Consider the following 6,909-nt stretch of genomic DNA (forward strand, 5'->3'; position numbering starts at 1 on the left):
ATCATCAGGACAATTTATTAGGATGAACTTTTGAGAGAAGGTTATTTATGGTTTATTAATATATTATAAGTTATAATATATTAATATGAAATCGTATGTTTTAATTAGTATGAATCAAGAATTAATTTGGAATTAATTTAGTGGTCAAAAGAGACTAATTAAATTTATGAGGACTAATTATGATAATTAATTATATTTATATGTGTTGGGCTTATGATCCATGTTCGACTAAGTTTATTTATGGATACATAAAGATTTGGGCCACATGAACCATGAATCATAAAACCCATATGTATGGATTTGGGTTATATCCATGACCCTAGAAATCCCACATATAAATAGATACTTCATTGCTCAAAATCGACTTGTATCTTCTTGGAGTTCATGGTGTCTTTTGTGTGCATGGAATTCTTTCTCAAGTTCATCATTTGTACATGGTGTGTTGGGATTCCATTTGAGACTTCTACACTATTGGGGCTAAGCTCTTTTAGGCCAAATACACCAAGACTTCAAGCTCCATCAAAAGGTATGTTATGATAACTAGTATCTTATATCTTTTATGTTAAATGCATGCTAGTTGTAAGATCAATACCTTGGAAACCATTTGCATGTATAATTAGTGAAAACATAGATGCAAGGTATTTATGGTTGTATGTGTACCATAGGATGTTGTAGTATACTTAAACCCAACAGTGGTATCAGACTCATGGATTGTTTTCAATTATACTTGATGCAAATAGCTGAAAAAAACCAAATTTTTTGCTGTCTGGGCAACAGACTCGATGAGTCCAGTGTGTGACTCGACGATTCCATGAACAAATTCATCTAACTCGTCGAGTTGGTTCATGCACTCGACGAGTTGGACCCCCTGACAGCATATATTCGTGTTTTTTTTGACCTGTTTTGGATTAGAATCATTACCACAAAGCGTTTTTGTTCATAAAATTTGTTTTTGGTACTATGGTAATGTTTATTCTCATCCAAATAAAGTTATAATCAAAGTTTCAAGTTTTATACATGTTTATATGATGCTTGAAAACTGTTGATTATGAGTGTTCATGATTATGAGTTTGTTTAGATTAATAGAAAAAATTATGTGATAGTTGTTTTCAATCCAAATTAATGTAGAAGTTGGTAATAATATGTGTTTTTTGTAACTTGTCCTCAAGTTACTTGAAAAGTCACATTTATGAATTTTAAAACTCATAAAATTTCCATAAGTTATGAAAAAGAATGAAGAGTGACTTTTTTAAATGCTTTTAAAGTCTTCCATAATTTGTCTACAAGTTATGGAACTTGAAGAGTTTTTCCATTAAACCACTTTAAAACTCATAGGTTATGAAAACCATAAGTTTTTTGAATTGTTCAAAACTAGTCCTCAAGTTTTGGAATTTATAAAGTTTCCCCCCATGAATACTTTAGTTCCAAGTTAGCCCTTAGAGTTTTAAAAGTTAAAATTAAACCCTTATACTTTTATAATAATAATAGTTAATATATATATATATATATATATATATATATATATATATATATATATATATATATATATATATATATATATATAAGAATAAAGTCAGTCTTACCGTTAGTAGGTCTCATTCATGAAGCCAATCTATAAAGGGGGGAGGGGGGGGGGTATCAGGTTACTGCCTATAAAATGGCAGTTTAATGGGTGTCCACTCTCACCCACCACTTCCTTGACTGGGGGAGGGTCGTTAACCGAACGGGTTTGACAAGAATATAATTATCCCTTCATTAAAAGTATGATGATAAATACTAAGTAACTAAACACTTATTAAATTCTCAATCTTAGTTACTTAGGAAAATGTGAATTCGGTGCTAACCCATGAAATTACACTTTGTACTTTACCAAGTCGTTGATGGAGCGTGTGGGGGTAACCGACACACTAACATGGACTAGTAAGAGTGGCAAACAGTCACTTAATGTTTATCATAGATTGGTGGAGAACGTGTGGGTAACCGACAGATCGATTAGGTGATAAATATTAAGGGTACCAAGTCAATTTGCATGGTTATTCACACATTTTAGTGTGATCCCCGGCATCCCAGTCACAAAATTTGAGAGGGCACAATCGAGATTGAAACATACCATTGAAAAGTTCAATGAATCTCAAAAGATCTTGGAGTTTCAAATCCAATTAAAACCTAATAAATCATTTCATTTTTCATGGTGGAAATTGGTGAATCGTCATTTGTCTAACTGCAAATATCTTATAGCTTGGATTACAACATCCCTCTTCCAAGTTATAATATTATGTTGGGTCCTAGCCTCAATATTTCATATTGGGTGTTATATTAAGGACTTAAAAATCAACTAACTTGAATACCTACCATTGTAGATGACTATTTTAGACATCTATGATCTTCCCAAATCTCTTGGAATTTCACTTCCTCCACCCCCTCTAATTATTCTCCTTAACCCACAAGTTCAAGGTCACTTAAGCCCTATTGACAAGCAAGATTTATGTGTGATCACATCTTGGAGATGAAGTCAGATATTGACAACCTGGGAGAGTTGGGTATCAAAGTCTTGAGAAAGTTGGATGTTCAATCACTTTCTAAGTCACATAGTGAGTTCTTTTGGGACTATATGTGACAGACCATGACTTGACCCTTAATGATCTTACCTATTTACTTGGTGCTGCTGAGTCAACAATGATTTTGAGCATTGGTGAAGCAAATTTGAATGGAAGATCGAATTCCCAAACTTTCATGGACGTTGACAATGGTAACATTGGAAATCCAAAAAAGCTTTCTCTTCCCAATGGAAAGGGATCGGCCATAGTCAACCCGGCTGACCAAATGGTAAAGAGAAAGGCTAAGTATGAGATAGACTCGTGTACATTCCCAAAGAGTCCATATGTTTCTTTTACCAAGGGAAAGGGGCATTGGTTGCAAAGCTGCCCAATTTACCTAAAATATCATAAGGATGGTAAAGTTAAAAAGGTTTGACTCTACTTCGGGTAAAGTCCACTATCTAACTATATTATGTTCCTATTCCGAGATTCTTATTACATGATATGACTAGGACACATGTTGATGTTTTAAGAATCAAAGAAAATAGAGGAAGGTTAAAAGAAGTATATGCTGATTCTGATCACGAAGATGGATTTCGATCGCATGGTTCGGTGATCAGAAATTTGAGCCGTTGGTTAAGAGTTGTGATAGGTTGCTTGGGAATAAATAACAACATTGTTTTCTTATGCTTTCACATTGTAAGGATAAGTTTTTCCGAAAGTTTTACAATAAAAGAAAAGTTTTATTTTTATTTATTTTAGATATCCATACAATGACATTTGTGAAAATTTGTTGTTTATATGATTCCATTGATAGCAATAATGGAAATATGAATTTTGATTCTTTTATTTGTGGTAGTGTCTAAATTTACCAAATAAGGAAAGATTCTTATCACCCAAGTTTCAAATGGACAGAAACTTGGAATCATGCAAGTTGTATTGTATGATGAAGGAGAATTTTCATGTATGGAAAATTAAGACTAATTCCTTGAGCACATGTATATGTGAGTCAAGTGAAGGATTAGCATATCAGGTACACTTGAGTGTGCTCTGGTCAGGTCCACCACAGAGAACGATAAGACTATTCGTCATGATTTAATAAAAGTTTAGTAAATATGGTTATGCTTACAAGTTTAAGTGTAATTCTGAAACATTGGAAAAGTTTCAATGTAAGGCAGAATGGATGAGAAGAATCAAATTAGGCAGAATGATAATAGTTTCTCCAATCTGAAAAGATAGAAGAGTACTTGAGTATCTTGTCTTATGATTATCTTAGTGACTATGAAATCATATCACAATTGATTCTCTGAGGACATCTTAGCGCATTTGTTTGACTAAGAAGAGGAATCGTAAATTGTTGAAATGGTTAAATCAAAAGATGAATCATACTTCGTTCCAAAAAAAATGAGTCTTAGAGTAATACTCCAAGATTGTAATTTGAGTGAAAAAATCTTAAGAAGGTTTAAAACACTTGTGAAATGTAGAATGGGATGTTTCTTATTATTGTACATTTGACATTAGCAAGTTGTGATGTCTTGGATAAGACAAAGACCAACAAAGACCACTTGTGTGAAGTGTTCTTCTTGATAAGAATCCAATTGTAACATCCGGATATCCAGGTATGGAAATTTGAGTATTATATTTTTGGGGTGTGAAGAGACTCGACGAGTTGACACCCCAACTCATCGAGTAGGATCGCGATTTGGTGACTTGTTTAATGAAGGGACTCGATGAGTCGAGTATCTGGACTTGTTGAGTCAGCGCTGTTAAGAAAAACCCTAGTTGTCCGGGTTTGGAACCTATTAAAAGATCCTTATGGCCTTCATTTGCGGACATTACACCCTGAGAAACTCTAGAGAGAAGAGAGGAAGCTTGTGGTGTAAGAGGAAAGCTAATTCATCATCTTTTGGTGTGCTTTAGCAAAGGGAAGGAAGGATTTTGAGTTGGACTATCTTGTAGGACTCAAATCTTCCATCATTTCGTTCAGAGCTGTTGTGAGAGGTAAGGATTCATGTCCATCGTCGTTTTCTTAGTAGATTTCATGATCTAGGGTTTCTTCATGCTTTATTTAGCTTGAATATAGAGTATGAGAGGTCCCATGGTAAAACGATTCCTAGATCTGGACCTTAAGAGGTCTATAGAGTCCCTTCCATTCTACTTTATGCCCTTTCTTTGGAGTTATGAGCTAGGGTTGTCATGATATGAAGTATTTCAACAAAATAAGCATAAAGAGCCTTGGATGTGCACCAAGATTCGACCTTTACGTGGTTATTGATCATAGGGAAGTTAGATCTACGGATTAGAGGAACGGATCTGACCTCAGAAGTTCAGACGAGTGTTGTCATGGGAGAAACTCACCGAGTCTATAGGCAGACTCGACGAGTCGAGTCGGGATTGCCCTGCGATTCATTGCTGAGTACCTTGACGACTAGATAGGGAACTTGTCATGCCTGAGAGGTTCAAAAGGGATTCAGAGAACCAGCGTGGACTCACCGAGTCACTCTTGTGCACTCGACGAGTCTGGTTAAAGTTTGACCTTTGACTAGAGTTGACTTCGTTGACTTTTAGGGTTCGGTCAATAATTTGGTGTTATGAGCCATTAGAGGGGTAGAATGGTCTTTTACCCTTCTTAGAGGACTTATTGAGGAGGATTAGCCTAGACTTTAGAAGTTGTGTTAATTAGAGAAATTATTTATGTGATTAGGCGGAGGCTAGCGCAGTATGTCAGAGTACGAGGTTTACCGAGTATCCAAGGTGAGTCTTCTCACTATACTTACCTTGAGTGGTAATTAGAGTTATGTGACAGAGTTATCGTATGCTATATATGTGATGTGTTGCACTGCATTATTTCTATGTGATTTATGCCGTGTGTATATCAGAGTGCATCAGAGTTAGAACCGGAAGGTTCGCAAAGTTAGGACCAGAAGGTCCACAGAGTTAAGGCCCAAGGGCCCACAGAGTTATAGCCTCGAGTGGCTAGTATGTGTTATGTGTGGTATATTGGGGAGCTCACTAAGGTTCGTGCTTACAGTGTTTTGTGTTATGTGTTTCAGGTACTAGTGAGGATCACGGGAAGGCGCCGGCATGATTAGGACACACACACGCAGAGTTTTATTTATATGTTATGATCTTGGGATTTTTACTTATGTTTGAGTATATGACACACACACGTAGTGTTTTTAAAATGTGAAAATTTGTTTGAAATTTTACGGTGTTACAAGTTGGTATCAGAGCCTTGGTTTGATGGATTCGGATGCACCTTCGGGCTTATCCGAACTCAAACTGAGAAGTGAGGAAAATTTTTGATAATAAAATAATTTTCAAAGAGTAAAGGAGTTTTGAGACAAACAGAGCAGATCCATATGTACGATCAGCCAGCACCCGAACGGTGGTTTCCCAAAATACCATTACTTTTGTGTTATGATACATTTATGATACATTTTATGAGATATTATGCATGCTAGAGACATGCTAGGTATTTCATATCTTAGGACTAGAGTGGCCTGATTTGTGATGCCTTAGCCTAGGAGTTGTTGTTATATGTGATGCACTTTTAACTATATGATGAGTAAGAGTATTCAGCTGGAATCCTTTTAGGGGATTTGAGTAGAGGAGTCATCTAGGAGGGATGCCTAGATGAGTATTGTGGTGCTTATCGGGAGAATAGTTAGAAACCGCGAAGGGTAGAGTTGCAGAGTTCGGTGGTATTTTTTAGAATGAGTAGAGCAAGCAAAATTATCACCCAGAGTGAGTTCTATGTACTATTCGCTGCACGAATGCTGCTTGCTTCGTGCTTTGTGGAACTCTCGATGATGGGAGTCAGCTACCAATTGAATATGACGATATTCAGGAGGTAGATGGCTGACATCATTAGGAGCTCTTTAGCAGCTGATGGCGGAGAAGTGGGAGGACCAAGGAAGAGCCTAGGGAGTAACCTTAGCCAGATGAGTATGTTGGCAGAGTAAAGCATTTCAATGAGAAGCGAGCACGCGTGACAGAATTGGTGAACGAGAAGATTGAGCAGCTACTTAGGAGCTTTGGGATGGTGTGTGTGGAGAGTATGGGTAGATGTGGCAGGTAGTATGGTCCCATACTACCGAAAGTAGAGGACCCATACTCGATATAGGGAGTATTATGAAGGTTCTAAGTAGCAGAGTGAGGAGTGATGTTATGGTTCGAATACCATGCATCGTAGCGGATTGAGGAGTGATGTTATGGTCCGAGTACCATGCATCGTAGCAGATTGAGGAGTGATATTATGGTTCGAGTACCATACATCGAAGAAGATTGAGGAGTGATGTTATGGTTTGAGTACCATGCATCGTAGCAGATTGAGGAGTGATGTTATGGTTCGAGTACCATGCATCGTAGC

This window comes from Lactuca saligna, chromosome 6 (genome assembly GCF_052625555.1).
Source record: "Lactuca saligna cultivar CGN05327 chromosome 6, ASM5262555v1, whole genome shotgun sequence".
NCBI lineage: Eukaryota > Viridiplantae > Streptophyta > Magnoliopsida > Asterales > Asteraceae > Lactuca > Lactuca saligna.